Here is an 18779-nt window from a genome sequence, read left to right as displayed (position 1 = left end):
TTCCCTACACCACCAAATCCAAACGTATGCTTCCTCCATGTTTATGTTTGCACACGGCTTATTAAAGTAGAAGGTACCTGCAGTAATTCCATCTCGGCTGCTTTCCAAGGTTGCAGATTATCCATAATCATTCCGTGAATGAAAATACTACAATGTGAATGAAAATACTGCAACCATGTCAGTAAGCAAAGAATGCTGAAACCAAGTCATTAGCGGCTGCTGCCACCCCCCAGCGAGGAAAGGCCTGCAGCCCAGCCACTGCAGCAACTCACAATGGTGCCCTCTGAGCAGACTCAGAATAAGAAAGGACAGGATACTGGCCCTAGATAGCTAGGTGCTTGTCTAAAGAATGAATTCAGTGAGTCCAAAATATTTTCTTCCTCCCATATATAGAAAAGCACTAAATTATTGAACTTGAGATACCTGGCTTTCTTTAGATAACAAGCAATCTTTTATTGTTCCAACAACCTTGTCTTTGTTGTAAAGCTCCTATATATCCTAGCTCATCCCAAACCTCTTGGGAGCAGTCCCTCAGAGAGATCTGAGAGGCTGTCATCCCGGCTCGAGTCCTCCCGCAAATAAAACATAACTCTTAAATTTTAGGTGGCACATGTATTTCAGTCAACTGTTTTGGACACCATGAAGGGACCCAGAGCAGACTTTCTCCACCTGAACTCTCCGAGTAACTGGGGCCTTTGTACCAGCAGTGGCCCTTTGTGACCATCCGCCTCCTCGGGGAGTCCAGATGAATTTGGGTGAGTCTCTCCTGTTTCTCGGATCTCATATATTGGTTGATAATCCTGAGTTTTATTTGGCGGTGTTTCCAGGTACCTGGCCCTCCAGTTGAAGGAGACTGGGGGGAATTACCCACCCAGTGGAGACATACTGGGTGGGACCTCGTTGAAAGGTAACGGGAAATACCCACATTGAAGAGACGTCAGAAGTGGGCTGGTGGAAACCTATTAGGAAAATACTCACCCAGTGGAGACGTCCTGAGTGGGTCCAAGTTGAAAACACTGGGTTCAGGACTGAGTGGTTAGGTAAGAGGCTGGTCTAATGTTTTCCTCAATTTGGTTACATCCATTGAATTTTTCAGGATAAAAGTAAAACTCTTACGAGGAACCTTTCAACTCCAAAAATGGGACCATCCTCCTGGCTGGTAACAGCTTTCTCGGGTGACAGAGAATCTTGCAGGAGTGGTAGAGACAAAGACTTCATGCCATAGAGTTGTCCCTGCGGGAAATCTTACTAGCAAATTTATTCTGAGTACCCGACCTTACAATGGGGAATAGAACTTTCAAAAAAAATTAAAAAAAGAAAAGAAAAGAAAAAGAAATGACAGATTGCCAGCCTCCAATTAATACCCCAGCCAGGTTTATGTACATACAAAACTTACAACATTAATTGGGAACTAGAAAAGAAAATCTCAATCTGAAAGTAAATAATCAGGCCTGATAGAAACATTTTTTGGAATTCTGAACTTATAAAAACAAAATCCACTTTAGGGGGAACTTGAATTTCTCTTCCTGTGTCCTTGAAATGTAAACGTTTTATCTTTCTCTGGGTCTTTTAAGTGTGTTTATGTATGTATATGTATGTTTACTTTCTTTTTAAAGGAAACCTTGGACTCTGCCATACAAAAGGTACAAGTATTGCGTACATATGGTGGCCACGTAAATAAATTGGATTCTAAGCAATTCTTTGTACCAATTTTCAGATATTTTGCCATCTTAAACTTTGTTGCATCAGCCTGGACCACAAAGGCCTTTAGATTTTGGAGAGTAAAGCTTTGAATTTTATTTAGGCAACACCCCCACTCTCATGTGGAAAAGCCTCTTCATCTTATTCATTTAAAATCACTATATATATATATATATATAAATTGATGGCCATATGATGGATCCTTTAATTTGGAAAAGCTTTTAAATTTGTGAAAGTTGAAAGAGATCTCATGATAAACAGCTGTTTAATTGGTACCTATTAAAATCAAGTTTAAAGATAGAAAAATATATCTAATTGTTAACCTAAGAACTTAGTTAAAAAAAAAAACTGTTTTGAAAAGCTACATTTGTGTTTTTCCTTTCCAATAAATGGTTCTAGAGATGTTAATAAAAACTTAGAATAATTATTGGTAATTAAGTTGAATAACTGGAAAAAGGATTGTAAAAATGTCAGAAAAAAAAAGATAAGGGCTTATCCCAAATGGATAAATATTTTTATATGGTTATTTTGAATGAGATAAATAAAATGGACATTTTTGGAATAGATACAAGGTTTTGATACTACACTAGTAAAGTTAAAAAAAAGGGCCAAAGAGATCACCTACTGTCCCCCAACATTAAAGTTCAAACAAGTCCATTTTATTTGCCACAGTTTAAAATATATGTATATATAGACTGATATACTTGATTAATGATTGGGACAACAGACCAATTAATCAAATTAAAAATTGAGTAGGACCTAAGCACTTTGGCTGAAACTTGGGCATCCTAGAGACTTTTCTATAAAATTAGATACAATGAACAACAACAACAAAAAGTTTCTGGCAATCCTTCTAGAAATAAAAATTATTGATTAAACCTAATAAATATAAAAATTAAAGGTATAAGATTTAAAAAATTTGAGATAAATATTTATAAAATTGGTATATTTAAATGGTCTTTATATAAACCTTTTGCTTAATTATGTTGTGGGATAGATCTGTTTCAATGGAAAAACGCTTCCCCTTCTTGGTATTATAAGGCTGGGCACATATCTGTCCCTCAGAAAATATTAATTGAACAAAGTAAAGGAAACCAATAGAGTTACATGAGCCATCCAATATAACGTAGAACTAAAAACTAATATACAGTGGCTAATAAAAAAAATATAATAAGAGGTTTACCCTGGGTTTAACTTATAACTCAAGGAAAAGAGACATCACTAAATACCTTATGCAAGCTTTGGAAGACATGATAAAGTAAACCTTAAAGTTTTAAAACATTGAATTCTTTGTTTACAGCTCTCCTGATTGATAAAAAAATGCCAATTAAGGAGATACAATTGGTTCTGGGTGACAGAGCAGTTCTCTGGGGAACTGGAAGCGTGTGTCTTTGTCTTGCAGACCAGAAATGTAAATACAGAAACAGTGACCTAGGACTGAGCCTAGTTAGCTCAATGAGATAAAACTTAGGGCCAAGAAATTTTTGGCATTTTAGAACTCAGAACTCTAACGGGTCCTTCAGACTTTGTCAAGAAATCTTAAATATCTGTTTCATAAATAGTAAGCCTTAGTGATTTGAGCAAGCAAATTCAGCCTACTAGAACTATTATTATACCTATATTATAATTAACTTTTAAAGTGAAGCTATGAGATCTCTAGCTTTTGTCTGTTTATAAACCTGCGTACACATTACAGATGTGAGATATTTATACAGCTAAAAAAAAAAAAAATCAAAGTCAAAGATCTCTGCTTAATTGACGTAAAAAATAAGAGCTTACAAATTAAGTATTTTTAAAATAAAAACTGAACAAATTGACTTTCAGCATCACGTGAACTGGAAAAATTCAATATTAAGATAATATTTGATATTGTTTAGTTTAAGTTTGTTCTAATTAATATAGACATCTTTAAAGTCATCAATATTAAGTATAATACCTTTACTGTACCTAGGTTTAATGAAAGTCAAATAAGATTCTGTTATATCTGGTGAAGATTTGTCAAGAAAAAAATAACAGTAATGTGGTGTGGTAAAATTTTAAGTAAATTAAATGCAAATGAGATGAGAGCTTTGGGTAAATTTTTAAAATATATTTTTAAAATGTATGCTTAACATAATCTCTAAATGTTTGGTATCTTTAAATTCTAGAGTTGTGCTAAATTAAGTTAAATGATAGGATTTTATTTAATAGCTATGCCATTTGCAGATAAAATAAGATTGAAATATGAATTACTTAACATTTAACTTACTCTTACAGAGAAACTAAAGGTGTTTAGATATATTAATAAATGGTTGGTGCCACCCTGAAATAGACTCTATTTTTAAGGGAATGATCTCAGTATCCTAGGAAAGTAAGATAAATGTGTAAAGGAAGATATAAGAATGGAATTATATTTTGTTAATGAAAAATAGTGACTTTGTCCTGAAGCTGGTTATTTCTGAATGGAAGAGAAAATAAGGGACACACTAATATGAGAATAGAAAGCTGTGGAAGGCTTGTGGAAGAGGTACCCTAAGGAAAGAGTTTCGTACGTTGTCGGAATTGGCTAAATTTAGAATCAACTTGGGCAAAGTAAATGAATCTTAGAAGTAAGTTGGTACAAGACTAGATTTGGTTTTCTCGCTGTTAAGAGGAAACATGTTTTTTGAAATGTTAATCCACCTTCAGCAACAGATTGTAAACCTTCTTATACCACTTAACTGATCTGTTCTGCCTTTACCTTTGACGTATTTTCTTGTTAATGAATAAGTACTGCTTTACAGTGACCTATATGTTTATCTGACCAAGTGTTCTGAAATCTTTTAAAAAGATCCCCAGATATCAATTTCTAATTAAAGTTCTTTTAATCTCCAGTTAAGTTTGGGAAGTTACAGATGGCCCCTGAAACATCCCAAAGAGAGATTTTAAAAGAGTAAGTTTCAATTGGCGTGTTAAATAACATGATATTGTCAAATGAATAATAAATCTTCTAAGGTTATATTGTATGAGAAAATATTATTAATATAGATATTGTAGAAATTATATGGACTCCCTAAAATTCTGGTATATCTGAAATGTTACCAGTGATATTTCTGGGTATAGTGACCAGGTTTCTTTATCGATTATAGTGTAATGGTGTTTAACCATGATTTTAAATCTTTTGTCATTTATAGACAGTTAATGGTTGTCTTCTGATGGTTTTGCAAAATGCTTGCTCTTCAAGGAGATTTACTGATTTCTAATAAATTTCAAACTATAGCAGTGAACTAAACTGGGTAAGAAATTTTAAATTTCCAATGAAAACTGTGATTAAAAGAATTAGTTACATGGGACTGAGTAAACTGGTGAATATGTTTATAAATTTTGATTTTGTTTAAAATACTACTGGCTTTTAACCTGTTTCCCAGACATAAAGAATCTCTTCTCTTTAAGCTAGCTATGATTCACAGCAATTTGATAAATTATACCTATGTAATCAGACTTGGAACAGTTATCTTTTCTCTCTATCTGATCCCTCAATAGACTAAAAACTCTTAGGTCCCCAGTGGCTCTATCAGACAAATGAGGAAGATCATCTCCTAACAGATATAGGAATCTCAAGGTATTTTAAGGATTTTAAAGAGAAAAGAATTTACCTAAATTTGTAAGGCAGAAATCCATGACAAGCCGTTGACGGGGCTTTCCAGGCCTTAGCAAATCTTATTAACATTCTACCCTGAGACTCCTTATTAAAAGTTCCAACACATCCAATTTAAAAAAGCCTATATGATCAAATAATCAGACTTGACTTGTAAAGAAATTAATCTTGATTTGGCTTTGAGAAAAATGAGGGTAATTTTAGAGAGAAAAAATCTTATATTTTACTGGATATTAAGTTCTAGTTTTGTTAATTGAGGTCTATATTTACTAAGACACTTCCCAGATCATTCCTTGCTTTTATGTCATATTGCTGTACAGTTTAATTTAATTATGAAAAGGATACTCTAGGTTTGTTTCCGAAGCTCAGTAATCTATCCTTGTGTAAATTTCCAATGCTCCATGACCTAAGCCAGGGGATTATACATACTGGAACATGCATGACTTAAAGAACTGTCTCCAACCTGAATGGAAAGACCTTTTATCAAGTACTCTTAACTAGACCATACACACAAAAGCTGAAGGAAACGGAATTTCGGATTCATTTCCTATCAGAAACAGCCACTGCAATGCACTGGCCTATAGAGCACTTGCTCACCTGAAAACAATGCCAAAATGGTGAAAAAGCTACCAGGCCAGGATGAGAAGAAGACGACATCTGAGCTCGACAGCTGACCCAAGACAACGGACCAGGCTTGTATACCAATTACTTTGACAATTTCTCCTACCTTTGATTATGAACTACTCCAATTGTTAAGTTTATGGTAAATTACCTATGTCTAGTACTTCTGTGTTACCTTGGTGGGTTTCCCTACTCCAAGGCTCTAACTAGATAGCCCTCAGAAACGTTATTCTAAAAATAATTTATAGTTCTGTTTAGGCCACTGTTGATCTTACAACGTGGGAGAACTCACCTGGCCAATTAATACCTGCTCGGAGCCTGACCATAAATATGAACTTTCTCATAAGATCACTCAAACTCAATCAGAAATACAAGCAAAATTTTAACCCAAATATACAACTTCTCTACTATTAAATTCTTACTCGTTACTTAAAAACGTTACTAGCTATATTAGTTATATGATCTCTATTTTATTAAATTGTTGTCTGTTACATTTCCCAACGTGTAACTAGGCCTACAAGATTGATGATGGCTAAACATCCTGAAGAAATAGATAAAATTTTTAACCCTGCATAAAATAAATGTAATAGTGTGATTCTAGGTATGGGAATGAGCAACGAAGGGCAAACATTTCCTGGATCATAATAGACTAGTAAGACAGGCGATCCAGAAAACTTTTAGTATCAACAGGCCCTGATAAAAAAACCTAACACCTTGAATGGCAGCTCAGAAAATTCTTCACCTGAAATAGGAATGAGCCATCCTAGCACCGTGGGACAAAATTGGTCATGAAATGTCTCTCAAAATATAGGTCGAATTTAGGACCAAGGGGGAGCACTGTGAATGAAAATACTACAATGTGAGTGAAAATACTGCAACCATGTCAGTAAACAAAGAATGCTGAGACCAAGCCCTCAGCAGCTGCTGCCACACCCCAGCGAGGATATGCCTGAAACCCAGCCTTTCAGCCACTCACAGTGGTGCCCTCTGAGCAGACTCAGAATAAGAAAGGACAGGATACTGTCCCTAGATAGCTAGGTGCTTGCCAAAGGAATGAATTCAATAACCCATATGTTTGCTTCATCCCATACATAGAAAAGCACTAAATACTTGAACTTGAGATATCTGGCTTTCTTTAGATAACAAGCAATCTTTTATTGTTCCAAGTACCTGGTCTTTGTTGTAAAGCTCCTATTTATCCAAGCTCCTCCCCTACCTCTTGGGAGCAGTCCCTCAGAGATCTGAGAGGCTGTCATCCAGGCTCGAGGCCTCCCGCCAAATAAAACATAACTCTTAAATTTTAGGCTGAACGATTATTTCAATGAAGTCCCAGAATAGACACAACTCATCAATTCTGTAATGGAACACACTGAGTCAGGAACCAAAAGCATGTTCTAGTCCCGAAAAACTACGGTTTCCTCTTTCTTCCTGTCATTATACAATCCCACCAGAACTCATTAATTTGCTGTCTGCACGCTTGGCAACCAAACTCAGAGAAGATTCAACTTAACAGAGCTCCATGCTGGGGAGAACCCCCCGCAGAAGCACAGCGGTTGGCCTGCCCTCCCACACGCTCTGCTGACCCCTAGTGTCCTCCGTGGAGACCAGGCCAACAGAACTGCTCCAAACAGCTACAAAGTCCCACAGATTAAATAAAAGCATTTTATTTTATACTATATGTTATGTATATACTCATCTCTGAAAACAGCTTTGCCAGAAGCCCAAATCTTCAACATTAATCTGCAAAGGCAAATCCGGTCCCCAAGGGAAAACAAGTTTTAAGATGATGCTATGGCCTCCAAAGTCCTCTCCAGGACCATCAACCAAACTGCCTGCAGGCCTGAAGCTGCAGGCGGCTACATGTCTGCTTTTAAAGCAACCCCTTCCTGCCCTCGGGCACTACAATGTCCCTCTACGCCCTCCCTTCTCAGGGTAAGAGCAGCTGCTGCAGAACCTTGCAGGGCAGCACTGACAGGACTGGACTAAAGGATCAGAGCTAAACTAAGCCTTCTGATGACACGAGCTGTGTCACTTTACAGATGAAGATATATATAGAGAGGGTTGGGGTGATATTGCTCAAAGTCACACAGCTAATAAGTGGCAAAGTCCATACCTCTGCTCCTCCCTCTGGCGTGATGCCCCAGCTGGGACGCCCACAGGGTTCTCTCGTGCCTGCCTGACCAGTCCTTTACTGTCACTCATAACCCACAACACGGTCTGACCCTAGACTGCTTTTTCAGCATCTTTTCCTTCCAATCTCGCAGGAACAAGGCTGCTTGGGCCACTTTATGACTTCCAGCTTCCCAAAACCTCCATGCTCAGGCTGGTCTTGCCTGTGCATCCTTCCCCCTGCTCAGAGGCACTTCTTCCCCTGCAGGAGGACTTTTCCACTCTCCACAGGGACACCCCCTCAGGGGAGCCCTCTTCTTGCCCTCAGAAAGGCAGGTGTCCCAGGCCACATCCCGAGCTGCCCCATTAGGTCTGCGGGTGCTCAGGTCTGCTAGTCAGACCAGCAGCCTCAGAGCCAGGAATTATGCCCGGGTCACCCTGCAAACCTACTGCCCGCCTCACAGCCCCCAGCCAGCAGGCCACCTGGAAGTCACAGCAAGTGCCCCACCCAATCCAGAAGTCTCTTCATTTGCCAGCACCGCTGATGACTTGTCTCCAACCTTTTGTCAGTTTTGCAAAAAAAAGCACCTTCCACAGTGAACAGGGGGTTTTCGCTTCTGCTCCCATCCTTACTGCAAATGTCAAGGGAAACCAAAAGGCCTTTTCTCAACACTTTTCTGATGACACCCTTCCACCCACTATACTCATATGCTCAAGAAAATTGGGTCCACGTGATTTTGTTTCCCTTACGCTAAGTGGCTCAAAACACTTTGTGATTTTTTTTTTCCTTTTTTGAGGGTATTTGTACTCAGTTTCTCGGCTTTAATCGGTTTTCGTCTCTCTCTTCAGTATCCCAAGCAGTTACCACTTCTTAGCCCCTTCAGCAGCCTCCCTCCCAACATCTAGTCTAGGAAATCAGCTGTGATGAGGGGCCTGGAGGCAGTCACAGAAGAAGTAACTAAGGGACAGAGAGGCGACATAGTTTGCCCAAGGTGATCAGCCTCAACCCCCAACAGTGTGTTTCACGTCCCTCTGTTTAACTCTTATGCTAAACAAGCTAACTTTTTGTAGATTATGGTTATAAACAGATGAGGTATCAAAATACATACAAGGACACACATCAACTCTAAGATGTTCATTAACTTCACTATTTTGTTTCTATTTTTTTATTTCTATTAAAAAATAATTAAGAACCTCTGCAGTCAATATAGAAAAATGTTACTGGGTTTTAATCCAGAATATAGAGGTGTTGTGTGTCATTACTCATACTTATTTGTATGTTCACAAGACAAAATGATTTGAAGGTCTCTCTCCCCTCCTCCTACTCAGTACCTGCTCTCACCAGATCTCCCAGTCCACACATCTAACAGCCTTTCACTTCACCCACAGCTGAACTCATCAGTTTTCCCCCAGAGCTCCCTCTGCAGCTCTCCCTCCTCAGAGCACAGCAGGACCATCACTTACCTCATTAATCCACGCAGAAACCTGGGCCTTCCTCCATCCTACCTTCACAGACAGCATTCATCCTTTCATTTTTACCATCTAAACATGCCTTCAATCTGTTCGCTTTTACACACTGACCGTCCCACCGCTCAAGTGGAAGCCACCAACACTGCACACCTGGACTCACGAGTCTCCCAAGTGTCCCCACAGCCGCTCTCACGTACTTGAGACAAAAGGGATTGTGTCACTCCCGCGGTTTTAGGACTCTTTTCAAACCCACTCTTCTTAGAAGAAACTCCCAGTTCTTCACCTGATAAAGATCTTTGCCATCAAATTGTCAGCTCAGGGAGGGCAGGACAAGCCCTCTCCCCTCGGCCCCTCCCTCTGGCAGAGCATCAGGTTGGGAGGACCTGCTGAGCTACACCAGCCTGTATTCTAACCCTGGTCTTGAGTTCTTAGCAAACTGCTTCACTTATCCATACAAACCCAAGGTAGATTAGAAAGATTTTAGATGTTGAGCTAGACTATTGATTTGGGGATTTTGCACTAGCAACCTGCAAGTACATGTTCTAATGATTCTGTCTTCTTAAAACCACACCCAGATTTAAGGAGTATTTGTGGAATGTCTTCGGAGTAAAAGGGACTGTACTTTAACAGACTATATGTTTTATAACATGAACAACCCTGACAGGGTCACAAATGGAACCACCTCACAAGTGACAGAAGACAGTTGAGAGGCACAAAGCAACAGGTCACAGAGATGGTAAGAGCAAAGTTGTTTCTCCAACCCCCAAAAAATTTTTTGAAAGAACCGAAAACTCTGAATTTTGAAAGTAAAACACTATCATATAAAGAAATAAAATAAATAATCCTCTTCATCAGTGTTTCAAGATCTGACTGCAGAATTTTTAGCATGCCATACTGAATCCTAGCACAGAAAAATCAGATGGACTAGTGGTGAGTAAGTTCCAGGGAAACGGCAGCAATTCCTCCACTTGTAAGAGGACACACACTCAATTGTCGAAGGTGATTTTAAACCACATTCTGGAGAAATTCAGAAGATTCAGGCACCGATTCTAGATGGTGATGACACGGAAGGACGGGTTGGATGCATGCTTCTAACTGAGTCACCGGCATTCTTACACTGCAGGGGGAAACGGAGGCTCTCAGTTATGAGCAGAGATGTTCCTGTCATGTCTCCCAGGCCGTGCCTCGGGGACTCAGTGTCCTGCAGCAGCCTGGCCCCAGACGAGGACCCGCAGCGTGGCCCACTCAACCAGGAGGGGCACTGTGCTTGAGAAAGCCCATCCCCGATGGGAGAAAGAGGGGCTGGTGGGGTTGTGTGTACCTATAAATGATCATAGAAATACACCTGCATACATTCATTTGATACAATTAATATTAGCAGGCTATTTAACAAAATTTCAATTGTCAGTGTTAATTTTACCATTCCTTTCCTCTTGTCCCCTGCACTCTGAGACAGGCTTAGGCTCTCTCACACCTGCAGCTCTGATGCAATAGTTGTGAAGTCATTTTACTTTGCTGCAAGTGTCCTCGCTCCCCGTGTCGCTGTGACTGTCGTCTCTTAACAGAGTCAGATGTCTTCCTGGATCTCTCCCTGAGTTCCTTGCTCCTGCTTCTCAGATCCTGAGATAAAGAACAGGTGAAGACACATGACTAGAAAAGGCACTGTGGACTTGACCAAGTCCTCAGTGACCCCCTAGGTGAGTGCTGCCCACACCTTACCTTCGATTCTCAACGTTCTGCCCAGGGTGACATCCAGACAGGAAAGAGTCTTGGGCCCAATTAAAAGCTGTGAGGCTTGGGTGCAGGGAAAGGTGCAGGAGCTGGTTCTGGAGCCGGGCCCCTCCCCACCTCTGCTACTCTCTCTCCCAAGGCCCTGCCCCCAAGCCCCCAGGCTCCCTGATCTTCTGTCCTTCTCTTCTACACTACTCCAAGCCCTTTTCCCCTTCCTTTATTCCCTGATTATCCCCAGCTGGAGTGATTTTTTCATCACAGCATCTAAAAAAAATTTCCTACAGCTGAAAAAGAAGTCTCCAGAGGTCAATGCCCACATGATGGTTCCTGAAGAGAGCCCCTGGTTAGGGGGACTCTCACCAACACTCACAGGGCATCAGACATGTTGCAGGGTCGACCACCCCCAACAAGAATTTGCTGTGACCCCTATGCCCGCACAGCATCCCTGTTCACAAAACTGTAGTTGGGCCACTTATCCGTTATTAAGAAGCAAAAGTAAAAAAATTGCTCATGTTTCTTACTAAAATTATCTATGAGGTGGAAAAAGAAATTGTAATAGAAAAGAACAAATTTGACTCCATGTTAGATGTGTTCGTTTGTCTTTAAACCTGTACCCTGTTTTCTAGGCTAAGACTTGTTATCTCTGCACCTTTTGTAAAAGAAAGTTGCCTTTAGCCTGAAATATCCAGGAAGGCCTATTTTGCGCGCTCTGATCTTTAAGGATGTTAGCTCTTCTACACTTATGTAGAGATGGCAAGTTGCAAAATAAAGAATAAAGTTTGTTTTTTTGAGGTTTTAAAGGGGTGCCATGATTTGACCCACATGGACAGCTGCAAGAACAAAGGATTCCAAGGAAATCAATTCGTACAGCAAGAAGTTTGCAACAACCAACCACACCCCCGCCCCTTTTTAGTAAAAAAGGAGACTGAATTCTGACTTGGGGAAGAGGGTTCTCCAGGATATCAGTATGCCATCTTCTGGGTCTGCCAGCTTTTCAAATAAAGTCACTATTCCTTGCTCTAACACCTCATCTCCCGATTTACTGGCCTGTCATTCAGGAAGCAGAACTAGTTTTGACGTGGTAACTAAATGACTTCATTGGAGGTAGTATGTCTCCACTGTTTCCTCATTTCCAATATGTCACAACCTATCAATTTTATATGCTGTTTAACAACACAACCAAAAAACCTTTGTTAGGGAATTGATTCTATGGAAAGAAAGTTATTTCTACTCCTTCAAACCTTTTTTTTTCTTTTCTATTTTATTTTGTTTTGCTTATTGAAAAGAAAATAAAAGAGAAATCATTTTATTTCACGTATTTTTGTTACAACTACATATTTTAAATTCTACAGAAAGATTTAAATTGCATTATAAATTTGTTCATATATTAATATAAAGATATATACACAATCAATGTGGATTAGGAAAGGAATGGATATTTACTAAAAATCCACTGCACATCCAGTCTTTTACAAGCATATCCTGGAATATAATAAGCTCTAGAATCCAGGGTTCCCCCACCCCCTTTCTCCCTGCCGAGTGCCTTAGTAATCAACAACCAAGGCACCATCATAGAGCCACGCGATATGAATTTTAGGTATAAATGAGGAAATTAACTCATTCAACTCTAAATCAAAAACCTTAAAATAAATACTTAACTTATTTACAAACAAAGAAAATTGAACACAATTAAGTACAGTTTCTTCCCCAAGGTCACTAAGCTAATAACTGGTAAAGGCAAGATTTGAGCTCATCTGCCTGATTCTAAACACTAAGGTGGAAAACACATTTGATTGTGGAGGGTCCAGCAGCAAAGCCTATCACCCTATCTTTATTCAGATCTAGCCTTAGACAGCCTGAGACAGCACCCCATTCCTATGGAACTCGAGGATAACACAAAGGATTTTATATCCAGTAGTTTCTTAGGTCTCATTTATATAAAGTGTCAGCAGGTCAGCAGAAAAAACTCTGGGAAATATGAGTGGGTCCAGAGCTTTTTGCTGATTAGTAACTTTATCAGAACAGCGTGACCTTCCCATGAGAGGCCACATGGACCTTAACTAAAGGCAGGTGAGCAATGAAAACTAGGAAGACCCTGGAACTCAAGCAAGAAGGATCACTGCCATCCCCCACCAAGTTGCCTCTTCACCCTCGTGGGCACGATGGCAGAAGATCCAGCTTCTTGTCCAAGTTACACTATCATGGATTCTCACCCATAAACAGATACGACTCTATGCTGTCTTAAGTCCTTCCCAACTCAAATATGATGACACCAATATCTGAGCAGAATGTCTATGTCTCCACTTCCTCTCTTCTGTTAGGAGAATAATTCTATGGCCACAAAGCAGAAATCCAACTAAAAACACCATGCATGAAGCCAGGTGAAAGTCTACATAAGACACTTTGCTCTCACGGACAGTGAATGAAAACTCAGAATAAGTGGTTCTTCTTCCTCTGTAAGTGGGAGGTAGCCTGATTGTGTGTGTGTGTGTGTGCGTGCACGTGTGTGCGTAAATCAAATACAATGAATTCTGGGATGTGTACAGATTTTTTTATGTTACTGTCATTTCATGAGGATGAGACAACCTTTAAAGTAATTTGAATCTAGTGTTCTGAGATATTCTCAGGTTCTTTTGGTGGAGGAGGGGAAAGGGGAAATGAAAGGAGGAAAGAAGTAAATGAAGCAAAGGAGTAAGAATACTGCTAGCGAAAGGCAAGACATTAATTTTGTTCCTACTTGCATCACACACAAATTAGGGACTGGCTTTCCCCAGGTGTGTTGTCGAACACTGAGTTGCAGAAGAGGCAACAGCCCATTTCTCACTGAACTTGTGACAGTACGTGGCATCTTATAGACACAAATCATTTACCCTGATCAAACACTCTAGCAGCAGGCCATAATTCTCCTATTTTGAGACACAAGAAAACAGGAGTTCAAAGCGGATATATAACTTGACAAAAGTCAGAGGACCATTAAACAAGAGAGGATGAATTCAAACTCAGATCTGAATGCAGAGTCTGCTCTTCTCACTCCCAGGACTGGAAAATCCTTAACACACAGGCTCCCCAGCTCCCCTGCAGTGTTCCTGGCGCCAAGCATTTCCCATGTTAATGGTCGCCAGTTCTCACAGTCACAGCGCTCTGTGCAGCCAATGGCCTCCATCGGACCTTGATCATCTACCTGTCACGCCCAACAGGCTTCTCCACAAAGGCAGGAATGCTGGCTTTCAAGTGCATAAAAAGCCATCCCTGGTCTAACCTGGGCTCTTCGGAGGCCTCTCCAGCCTAAAGGCAGCCATGAAAATGCTCACAGTTTGTACATGAGCCACACTACCTCTCTCCATCAGTCTCCCCAAATACACTACTTAGCTACGACCACTTTGATAATCTTGGAAACAAATTTTGAAAAACAGAAAAGAAAGGATTCTGGAACAAGTATTTAATACTTACAATTTTAAATGACAAGTTACAAAGTGAGTATTGACAATCCGAATCTGCCTTCCTAGGTGTCAGTTTGAAGAGTTAAAAAATATAATTGCAAAAAATTCTCACTTACAAAATTAAGTAAAACATAAACAATAATCTGGGCTAAACTCAAAAATAATGCCCATGTTGTACATGGAGAAAAATACAGGACTATACTGAGGGGTAAATTAAGAGATGTGAATGTAGAGACATCAACATATTGCATGGAGGAAAGCAGCTTTGTAAAATGAATGCTCTTTTAAAGATAATTCAAAACTTACTAAAAAATCCTATGAAAACCCTTATCTGTTTTTATTCTTTAACTTGAACAAAGAATTTTAGAATTCTTCAGGAATAATAAAGTCATAATACTAGCCAAGAAAAATTGGGATGGAAGAAAAGAATCAAAAAAAAAATCACACTGTCAGATATTAAATAAATTTTTACAATATGTAAGTTATGGTGCTGGAGTAATAAAGTAAGATTGACAGAAATAAACCATGAGCTCAAAAAGAGACTTTAGTGTACATAAGTATTTTGTGCATGTGGGATTTCAAATCAAAGAGCAAAGTATGAATTCAATAATTGTCCTGGGAAAATCAGAGAATCACCTGGAAAGAACAAATTCTATTCCTGTCATAATGACCAAAGAAAAATTACAGATAGTGATGTAAATATTAAAAAGTACTAATAACAGCAAATGCAACTCTTTGCTCATATTAATTCAACTTCTCCTCACTATAACAAGTACTATTATCATCTCCATCTTAGAGATTAAAAAACCTACAGAAGAGATTTGTACCATTATAAGAAAGTATTTCTAAAATAATACCAAAAATAAAACCCAAAAAGAAGACATTTACTATCTTAAGTATATTTTGGGCCACAACAAAAGTAAACCTACTGAATAAAATGAAAGGCAAGAAATGACAAGTAAAAACTGCGTGATACATATTGATGAAGTCAAGGGGTTAATGTTCATAACATACAAAGAGCTGTCACAAAGCAACAAGAAGCTCCCTCACTTAACTGTGTGCGAAGGACAAAAGGGATCATTCACGTTTTAAAAGTCAGATGGCTAATAAGTGAAAAATGCTGAATACCTCATTGGTCATCAAATGCAAACTAAAACAATGAAAAAGCACTTTTGCTCATCATATTGGCAAATATTTTTAAAAGTTGTTCTAGCTAGTGTCCATCTGTGAGAGAACAAACTGTGAGCAACGTGTTTGGAGGACGACATGTCAATGGATATGTAAACTCTGATAAACGTGTGTACACACAGATTCAACTCCCCTTCTAGGAATCGTTTCGTTTAGAAAAAAATCAGTTCAAAAAGATTTACTCATCAGAGCATTTACACAGCACTGTTTACAATGGTGGGAAGAAAAGCTGAAGTGAAATCATATCCAGCGATAGAGAATTGGTTACATAAGTTATTCTACATCTTTTCATTCCCCGCAGGAGAAGGAATTTCTAGAGTCACTTGAAAGGAGCCTGTGATGTATGTAATTGTCACATCCAGGGACTAAATTTCCAGAAACCTTAACTAAAGGAATACTCATACAAGATCACAGGAATGTTTGTACAAGAAGGACGCCAGTCAAACACCCTTTCTGACAGTGGAAAATGGAGAAAACTTAAGTATCCACCATCAAGACAATGATGCGGTAAATCAAGGCGAGCTGTGGGCACTAAGGGGCAGGCGTTTTGGCGTGGTCCAAGGCCTTGTCCACAGTACTCTCCCACCAAAGGTGTCCTTACACAAGAGACCAAATCTACTGCACATCAGGAGACCCCTCTACTCTATCTGAAAGGACCGGGTGAGTCTGGAGTGGGAGGACGTCTATGATATACACCTCAGTGAATAAACCGAGCTGCACAAAACATATAGTGTGGCCTTATTTTTCAATACAGCATATATACACACACATATACATAGATTTCTCATATACATGTATGTATGTATGTGTATATATATATGACAGGCATAAAGGTCATGAAATATATACACCACATTGTCAGCAGTTTTTACTCTCAGGAAAAAAAGGGGAAGGGATGTAGGGGCCTTTCGGTACCACCACAGTTCTCTTTTCAGTATTTCAGTTAAATATACTTGGAATTTAAAAGTTTATTTAAGTCCGAAGTAAAATGGACGATGCCTCCACAAGACAGAATGCTATACTGGTCATTAAAAATCATGCCAGGGGAGAGAGAATACTGTAGAAAAACGTGTAATAAGCCGAATGGAAAATGGATGTCTCCACACAGTAAACAGGCACAGAGTGCTCGCTGGTTTTTATGACAGATGTAATACACACTGATGAAAAGAACAGAAAATAGATGTAAAAGTGTTAATTATTATCTCTGAGTAGTGGGACCAGGATAGACACTTTTGTCCCTTTTTTCAGACTTATTATATTAAATACACATTATTTTTCATCTGAAAAAAGCATTTTTAGATGTCTAGTACCACACATTGAAAAAATTACACTAGTACTTACAGAAATAACTAGGAGACACGGCAGCAGCGTCACAAAGTGTAGAACGGGCGATCCTGAATAACACCGCGCAGTTACATAAGGACCCACAAAGTAAGAGCACCTGCTGTCTTAGGGCGTAGCCCCCTTCTATTTGTCAGTTGTGTCTTCAGGGCTAAGGCAGTTGTGAGCACGGCCAGTGTCAGTGCTGGTGTCTGGATGGATGCCACTGGAGGTGAGGGCACCTGCAAGCCGAGAGGAAGAACAGAAATCATCCTCTGCTTTTTCTGTCTTGTTTCTTTGTTACTTTTGAAGAGAGGTGTAAATAAGATAAACTAAATCTTCCCTATTAAAATTTCAGTAATGAAACCGTTTTTAAAGGGTTCACAACTTATATTCTGCCTATAACTGTCTTTTCAACAAAGCATCATATTTCTTAAATGTTAATTAACTCAGTTAATTAACTACCTGTTGAAACCTATTAAAGAACATGAAATGCACTATGTAAAATCACCACGCCTGCAGTGACTGGCACATCTGTCTTGATAGCAGTGCAGTCAGCCCCCACCATCCCGTGGCCCTGAGCTCCTTATGCTGCTAAGAGAGCACGCTGCCACCTCAGATGGAGAGAAACGGTGAAAGCGTTTTCTGAAATCTACAGCACTGACAAAACATAACTGACAAATCCCAGGCTCCTTTGAGGCTCTCATTTTCTGTTTCTGGCCTACACCCGTCAATGAGCAGAACCACCCCATTCCCGAGCCATGGGACTCACATGGGAAGCAGTTTTGGAGAAATTTCCAGGTATAGAATGTAACCAACTATACATAGAACTCTGAAAAAAGAAAAGATGCAATACTCTGATTTTGGAAGAAACTCAAAATATTCTCCTAAGCCTTAGTAGCTGGAAAGGCTGGGCATCTCCTAAGCCACTTATTTATTTCACAGCCAGTGAGCATCTCCCACAAACCCTGTTTCCCTGTGTCTGCTGGGAGCCTCAGGCACACTGTTGCTGTCGATCTTATAAGTCACAGGCCTGAGGCGTGTGTCTCACGCCTGCAACTCTCACACAGGCTCGCCTCCTAGCCTCACTGTCTGAACTTGACCCCATATTCTCACCTGTTTATTTTGTATCTGTTCTTCTGTAAGCTGCCTGAAATGCTTTTTGGAACAAGTCAGAAGAATCAGTGGGTAGAGAAATGGACAGATGGACAGGTGAGAGTTGGGGAGACAGAGTGACTCCAAGAAAAGGGGAACAAAGAAAATTTCCTATGCAGAACCCTCTTCTAGTCAGGGAAGAAAACCACCACGGAGAAGTGTGAAGAGGCAGGTGGCTTAGGACTGTTTCCTGGATTCCATGAAAAGTCACACCAAGAGATGAGAGGGTAGAACTATAAATAATAAAAGAAAAAAGCATGCATGCTTGAAAAATATATCTACAATATGTACTTTCTAAAGAATAGATTCAAATCAGCAGGGCCCAATAACACAATCCTTGGGTATTTACAGAAGTGAGAATCCCATCTCCAAACCACAAGGCATCCCTTCGGAGCACTAAGAGTCTACACGGGACGGTCATAAAGCTG

The 18779-nt window shown here is 39.5% G+C and overlaps 1 long non-coding RNA gene across 2 annotated transcripts in view; it reads right to left on the bottom strand.

Annotated features, from left to right (window-relative positions):
- Positions 1-10241: 10241 nt before the first annotated feature.
- LOC135320596 (uncharacterized) overlaps positions 10242-18779 on the bottom strand; it is a 30250-nt gene continuing 21712 nt past the window's right edge. The window contains exons 3-4 of one of the 2 annotated variants that reach the window (XR_010379801.1): positions 17218-17438; positions 10242-11137 (exon numbers count right to left, since the gene is read on the bottom strand). This is a non-coding gene — a long non-coding RNA (uncharacterized LOC135320596). The remainder of the gene's footprint in view (positions 11138-17217; positions 17439-18779) is intronic. The other variant, XR_010379800.1, reaches the window with a different exon arrangement.

The sequence above is a fragment of the Camelus dromedarius genome, unplaced genomic scaffold (genome assembly GCF_036321535.1).
Source record: "Camelus dromedarius isolate mCamDro1 unplaced genomic scaffold, mCamDro1.pat HAP1_SCAFFOLD_161, whole genome shotgun sequence".
Taxonomy (NCBI): Eukaryota; Metazoa; Chordata; class Mammalia; order Artiodactyla; family Camelidae; genus Camelus; species Camelus dromedarius.
This window is presented reverse-complemented; position numbering and strand designations above follow the sequence as displayed.